The sequence below is a fragment of the Vicugna pacos genome, chromosome 24 (genome assembly GCF_048564905.1).
Source record: "Vicugna pacos chromosome 24, VicPac4, whole genome shotgun sequence".
NCBI classification, from domain to species: Eukaryota; Metazoa; Chordata; class Mammalia; order Artiodactyla; family Camelidae; genus Vicugna; species Vicugna pacos.
Genome location: NC_133010.1, coordinates 11202691 through 11210536, shown reverse-complemented (window position 1 = coordinate 11210536; position 7846 = coordinate 11202691).

Below are 7846 nucleotides of genomic sequence, written 5' to 3'. Positions count from 1 at the left end.
AGTCAGGCTCTGCTCTAGTAAGACTTTGAGTAACGGGTGAGGCCCACTCACCTTATGGAGGGTAATCTGGTTGACTCCAAGTCCACCCATTCAAATGTTAATCTCATCCAACAAAACATCCAACAAAAACACTTTCACAGAAACAGCCAGAATAATGTGACCAAATATCTGTTCACGGCAGGCCAGCCAAGCTGACACATCATCACGCTTCCCCGCCATGATTTCTTAAGCTTCTTGAAGGATGAACATTCGTATGGTCGCCAAACTAATATTTCTCCTGAGTGAGCTCAGTTTATGAATTATCAGGCCACCTCACATGTGCCATTAATGTGAAACTCAGCCCTTCCACCAAGTTCCAGCAAAACCAGGAAACTAACAGAATCCCTCTACTCACACAAGGCCTTTGTGAGTGTAATGGACATTAGTGAATGTCAGGGACACAGAACGGGCTCTTTCCAGCAACACAAACTACTTCAAATTGCACAATAAACCCCCTGCCCTCTGACCCACTCTTTTCACTCCCCCTCCCTTTTCTGTTCTCCCCTCCCCCCAGATTATTGTTCATTTCTAATAAAAGGCAATTGGGGTGTTTCTACTGATTCCTTGATTCCTGCCAAACTCATTTTCCATCCCAGGGTGTTTTCCTCAATAAAGGAGTTGTCTGAGAAGAATTCCAGGACCAGCTGTAAACCATCACTTCATCTCAATCCTCCCAGCAACCTGTTTTCCCCATCAGTTTCGTTTAAACAGCCTCTCATTTCATTCCACTCCCCCTCAAATCATTCAAGGGAAGGAAAAACGCTGAAATCCACTACATTTAAAAACTACTAACTTCCTTCTAAAAGAGGAGGTGAAAAGTCAAGGGATAAACGCATGCTTTCTGCTGAGGATGGGGCAGATGGGGCAGATGGGGCAGAGGGTCCAGATGGTCGTGGCACCGGAGGGTGATCCGGATCTGGTTGAAGGACGCTACCGGGGACAGACGCTTTGCAGAAATGTGACCCACAGACTCCAGCGGTTAAGGCTGGGGTCACTCTCTGAACCTTGGGTCCCCAGCCCCCACCCCAGTGCTGTGACTGTCGGATGGTGAAGGCAGCTTGCCTTTGACACCTCCTACCTCCAGTTTGAGGGTCTTCTGTTGGAGATTCTTCTCTGTTGAAATTCACTATATTATTTCATTTCCCTCTCAAGTCCCTGTCATGTTGGAAAGTAATGTAATCAATGAAACCCAGCTGATGCCTGCAGTGGTTTAATCTACCACCTTGCAGAAAATACTCATATTTAATAGACAACTCCTAAAAATGCCATGTTTGCTATTGTTCCGATAGGAAGGCAGGTTTAACGGTGGGCTTTCTCACCAGTGGGAGAGATATTTGGGGACAAATGCCTTCCTTGCCGCCCTTCAAGCCTCACTATGGAGCCTCGGTCACCTGACCTGGGGTGGGGGACAGCTGGTGAGGACCAGAGAGCAACCCCAAAGCCCAGCTCAAAGCGGGCCGTGCCCAGGCGGCTGGCACAAGGTACCCGACGCGGACTACGGGTGAGGTGAAGCCCTGCACCGATACTGATCGTGGACCAAGAAGGGGCCGGGCAGGGGCTGCCCACGGACCACTCTGCCGGGCACTGCACCCACCTTGCTTTCCCGTGGTCTCTGCGCTGCCGCCGCTTCGAGTCCAGGGCGGGGAGCAGGCTGTGCTGCGGAACTGCGTCCCTCCGGCTGCAACACAAGACACGAGGGGTCGGAGCAGCGCCCGGGTCCCGTGTTGTAGCCCGAGGTCTCACACGGTGTCATGGTGGGCCCAGCCTGCGGGCACTTGCCCCGCTGCCTCTTCCAGGTGGGCGCCCGGCTTGGCCTTGGGGAGTCCATCTTGCTGTGGACTCGGGAGGAGCAGGCTGCAAAACCACAGAGGTCGGCCTCGGGATGGGGCGCCGAGACCTGGGCTGTCCTCGCGGCAGCAGGAGGGTAAACCGAGGGCCCCAGCCTGGCTGCCTCCCGCACGAGCCCTGCCCGGGGCGCCGTGGGTGCTGCGCGCTCCAGGCGCGCCGCTCAGCCTGACGGACCCGCTCGGAGAACGCACGTGCTCAGAGAACAGCCGTGCTCACACATACCTAGCTGTCCACATGCCTTTTCCTTCCAAAAATGAATTATGGCTGTTTACAAGCCACTAATTACAGTTTATTACAACAATACTTCCTAGGAAATGGGTTCTTACTCTAATGCTATGATGAGAATTTTATAAATGCCAGACTAGTACAATGAATTGCCCTGAATTATAATAAATACCTGTGCTTCGGGAGTAAGGCAATAAACACAACATTATTGCTATCCATTTCCGATGGGCCTATGGAGGATTTATTACTTATTTATGGCCTATTTTTATTCAAAAACTCCTACATATCATTTTCATGTGGCTTCTTTTTGGTGAGTCATTTCTGGGTTTTCTTGCAAAATAAAAAAGGTCGGTCCAGAATCAAAAAAGCACCCAACTTCAATTACCCAAAGGTGACCCACTGCAATTTCTCCTCCAGACTCCCTGCTGGCTAAACTCTTTGTGGAAATCATGGACTGAGGACTGGCAGAGGAGTAAACTGTGGTGTTGTCCACTCTACTTTTGCTCCAATAAAGCAGCCTGTCAGCCTTGTTCAAGAAGGCAGTAGGCTTTGAGCGCAGGTTGGACATATAAAAGTTTGGAAATTAAATGTCACATGGTTTTCTCCCAATAAAAGAAGACAAGAATTCCACAGACCCACCAAGTAGGAGAAAGAGGAAGAACAATATCGTGTCCACATTTTACCCAGAAACTTAAAACTGAAGAGTTTCAAAGGAAAAAAAAAATCCCTTTTCCTGCCTAGATGATCTAAAAGAGTTACGAGGATTGGTCCCACATGACTTAAATCCTCACCACCGTCTCTGAGTATGTGTGTGTAGTGCCTGGGAGGCACACACTCCCCAAATAAGTTATCTTTTTCCCAAAACCCCTTCACAAGCCAGGACTACATCAGGTCCTGGGGAAACAACAGAGAACACACAGTGGTCCAGGCCCTGCCGGCTGCCTCCCCACTTCTCTCCCCTACCTCTTCCTCTCCAGCAGAACCTGATGGGTGTCCAGGGGCTATGACCCAGCATCCCTTGTAGCTGGTGGCCTGTGACATCGTTTCAGCCATGAAGGATTGAAGCTATTCTTTTTCTGTTGTCATGAGGGCTGATGAGCATAGGCATGTGCTTTTTGGCTTTCGGCCTTCACTTTCTAGAATCCTGCCTAGAATATGGATGTCCTGCCTGGAAGCCATCTTTGGAGCAGGAGTAAGGAGCCTGTGTCCTCCACGGGCCACACCCTAGCCCTCACCTCCTGCCTCCAGGCTTCTAGCTACATCCATGCGTTCATTCCAGGAATATTACCATAGTTGCTCCTACAGCCTGCGTTCTACCAGACACTGAGGATACAGAAGGAGCAAGGCAAACGAAGACCCCATCCTTACAGAGGTCACATTCTGGGGGAGACAGACATAGTATATGAATAAAGAAGCAAATATATGATGGAAGGGAAGACATCTGGGGAGAAAAATAAAGCAGAACCAGGGGGCTGGCGGGTGCAGGGCAGGAGAGGTGCTGCGGTGACCTGAGATCTGAAGGAAGACAGGGCACGGACCATATGATGTCTGCCATGAGGAGAGAGGGAGGGAGGAAGAGAGAAAGAGCAGACTTCGTCAATATTACAGGCTTGAGAAAAGAATCAGCGGATGGCAGTAGAGACGGAAAGGATTACTGTTTTGTTTTCTGCCCTCTTGGATGTTAAATAGAATTGCACTCAACTGTATGGAACAGAAAACTGACCCCCTTAAAAACAGGCAAGAGGCCTCTTTCCTCACTCCCATGCCCACTGGGGAAGGCTCACTGTCCCCTCTGCTCACCTCCTCCAAGATGCTCCCAACTCCTGTGAACTTGCCCTCCCTAAGCTCCTGGAGTGAGGGGGGATTTCAGCCTTCTTACACATGCGCTCTCCAGGGTCTCTGGGCTTTTCTGTCCTGTATCTCCTGGAATCATTCACTTTCTAAGACTCTGTTGTGTTCTCAGGGCTCAGGACAGGACCTCTGAGAAAGGAGACATGTCACAGAGCCACCATGCAGTGGCCCACTTCTGGCTGGTGAGATCTCTGTTTAGAAAGGCCAGAAACCCGATATTATCTGTCCCCAAGGGGCTGATTTATTCTGACAAAACTCAGAAGAAATTGAAACTCTGCACACGATGAACTTGCCTTTGAAAAACAGCAGAAGCGAGCTGGTGTTACAGTTAAGCAATAAAGCTTTACTTGTCTTAAGCAAGTGAAGGTTTCCCAGCGCTAATCAGCATGTCTGACTGTGAATATGTGTGGCACCCTGTGGTGTATTTTGAGAAATTAAGGGACACAGAGTCAGGCCGGACCCTGTGGTCATGCAACGGTGAAGGGGCTCAAACTCCAGTGCGCAGCAGACGGGGAGGCCGCTACGCACAACCCCCAGAAACAGACCCAGAGGCCGTAGACACGCCCTGCCTGTTTGCATGATGCTGGGAGAGCTTGTCCCTGGAAACCAGCAGAGCCCCAGCCCGTGGGAGCCCCTGCACCTGCCCCACAGCACATCCTCCAGGTGCTGTGGGCTGGGCTTCTGACTAGGGGCACGTGGGCTCACCTAGAACAGCAGAGGGAGAGCAGTGAGCCCAACAGGAGGTGGGCCAGCAGAGAGCTCTGGGCCCAGTCAGGCTGCAAGGTGACCCGGGAGGCCTTAACAGTGGAGAGAGGCGGTGTTGCAGGAAGAGGTGGACAAGACCAGCCTCCTGCCTGCCCTTGCTGCCTGCCTTCCACCCCAACCCCTCTCTTCATGGACCTGGAGGGAACCAATTGTCTCTCCGACGCCCACGCTGAGATGGCGCTGCCTGGCTTGTCTGCACCAACGAGAGATCAGAGTGAAGAGAGAATGGGAATGGGAGAGAAAAGCTGAGAGCAAAACTCAAAGCCCTTGGAGCCCACCTGCAGGATGGAGGACACAGAAACCAGCGCACCAGAAGGGCAGCAGGCCGAGGACAAAGGGGAAAAGATGCTTTGGTTAAATCAAAGAGCATCGGGAGCAGGTGGAGCTTGTTGCAGGCAGAAGGTCAGGGGCCTCCTCAAGATCAGTGACATCTGGAATGGGGAAGAAAGGACTCAGAAAAATAGGAGCAGAATTGACTTACTGCGTGGCCAGTGGCCTTGGTGAAGGGCGGGTGGATTTCAGGGCAGACATGGCCCCACCGAGCCTCCTGGCAGCTTCCTCACTGGGCATGGCTGGGATGGCACAGGCAGGGCGGACTGAGGCCTACAATAAGAGGGCAGTGGGCAGACCCCACCCCGGGCTGTGCATTGGGGGTGCAGGTGTCCCCCTGCAGGGAGAGAGCTCATGACAACCTGCCAGGGAGTGTGGGAGGGGAAAGGGCAGGGCCAGAGACCGGAGCAGTGAAGTGTCTGCAAAGGCTTGGCCTCCTGGGGAGATGGGCTCCTGACCCCTCCCCGCCTCTCATGGGGCTGCCCTCAGAGTGTCCCCAGCCGGTCACACAGATGTCCTAGCATGGCAGATTCAGTGGAGGGGGCACCAGAACAAGAGTAGCTGTCACCCATCCCTGCTGGGCCTGGCCCAGGGCCTGACTTCAGGGAAGACCAGGGAACCTTAAGGGAGGTGGTGAAGTAAGGGAAAGAAAGATGGGGCCAAAGGCACTCCTCGTTCCCTGGAGCTCTAGAAACCTCTTGAAGGCTGGCAAATAAGCCAGAGACCGTAGAGCGACTTGAGAAATGACAAAGTCAGAAACGTTTGAAATGGCCATCATTATTCAATCTGGTGGACGACGGCGGGAGCACCAGGGAAACAGGCCCATTTGCCTTCCATTTTCTGCAGGTTCTTATTTGTACTCTATTTTCTTCTATTTATTTTTATATGCTAAAAAAAAAAAGCCTCGACATTAAATAGTTACCTTTCATCCATTTGTAATTCTCTCCCTCTGGGGTGCCATAAATTTCTTTTATATTATTATCATATTAGAGAACCTAATATGTTTTCTCCCCTTGCCTCCAAAGCATGAGGCTCACAGATGCTTCCAAAGCAGGATGGAAGACTGCAGGTCTGGCTTACGGCATTTAACGGAACGGACCCATTGGTAAAACCGCTATGCCTAGTTTGGGGTTCTTTCGTTTATTTGTTTTTCAGTTGAAGTGCAGTCGATTTACAATGTTGTGTTGATTTCTGGTGCACAGTATGGTGATTCAGTTATACATATATATTATATATATATATTCCTTTTCACATTCTTTTTCTTATAGGCTATTGCAAGGTATTGAATATAGTTCCCTGTGCTATATGGTAGGACCTTGTTGTTTATCTATTTCTATGCCTATTTTGAATGAGAAAAGAAAGACTATATACTTTAGCTTCTACCATGTTATTTAGAGGAAGAGGCAGAGTGAGGGAGAAGTACTGACCTAAAGTAAAAAAAAAACAAAAACAAAAAGAGAGAGAGAGAGACAGAAAGAAAGGAAAGAGAGAGAGAAAAAAGAAGCGTGAATTCTACACTGTGATGTCCTTACTCTGGGACTTCAGACAAATCACTTACACTTTCTAAGCCTCAGTTTCCTCCTCTGCAAAATGGGGATATTAAAACCTGTCCTGGCCTCTGCACAGGGCTGTTTTTACAGGTAGTGTAGCATAGGGTCTTCTCTGCTACCCCTGATATGGCAGTGAGCACTAACAATAAAATGTTCTATTGATGTAAGATATTAGCAGAATTATTATTTAAGGAAATTATTCATGCTGAGATTCATTTAATGAACATTTATTGAGCTTCAAGTGTGTGCCTGGCCCTCCCTGTGCCAAGCACGGGAAATAAGGTGGTAAACCCCGCCACGTGTTCAGGCCCGGTGGTCAGGTTCTGTTACCTGCAGCCAAATGTGATCCCATTTCATATTTAAAGGGACAGGGGAGAGGTTAAGCATGTGGGCTGAGCCAGGGCCTCAGCTTTGGAGCCAGAATGTTCTGGATTCAAAGCTAGTTTATGAGCTGTGTAACCTGGGGACCATTACATAGTCCCTGTGAGAGCAAGTTTCTCCATCTTTAAAATGGGAGTGATGGTGCCGCTTTTACGGGATGGCCAGGAGGGGGCTGCGGAGTCCTGTGACAAAGAACTTGCCCCTGGCACAGACGGAGCGGCCAGAAGGCAGTACCTGCCATTGCTGTCACAGACACCAGTGATGCTCTTTCTTTCATGGTGACACAGTTAGAGGTGACGTGATGGCTTACTCCCAGGAGGTGACTCTCAGTCCTTTCCTTGCTGGTGGTCAGTCTAGATCCCACCTGGCTGGGGACTCTCTACTCCCTCCACCTCCAGAAGGCACCTCCAGAAGGATGAACTGAGGATGGACCACATGCTCATGAGAGGTCAGAGAAGGGGAAGATCATAGTGGCCGCCATGTGGCCTGGCTCCTGTACATAGTAGAGCTCGGCTTCCCCGGCCAAGTGAACAAACCACAAGGGTCTGACTTGAGGGGTCTTTTTGTTGTTATTGTTGTTGTTTTATTTTATGAGGGGGAGGTAATTAGGTTTATTTACTTATTTACATTTGGAGGAGGTACTGGGAATTGAACCCCAGACCTTGTGCATGCTAAGCATGTGCTTTACCACTTGAGCTATACCTTCCCCCCAGAAGGGTCTTGACCAACTGTAGCAATAGGTTTCGAACTCACAGCTAGGCATGGTTACCTGCTGGGGAGCTTCAAGCCGCATCTTATGAAACCACATAGGATCAGTTCAAAACGGCAAAATGTCACCCTGCAGGTAAGACAGATTT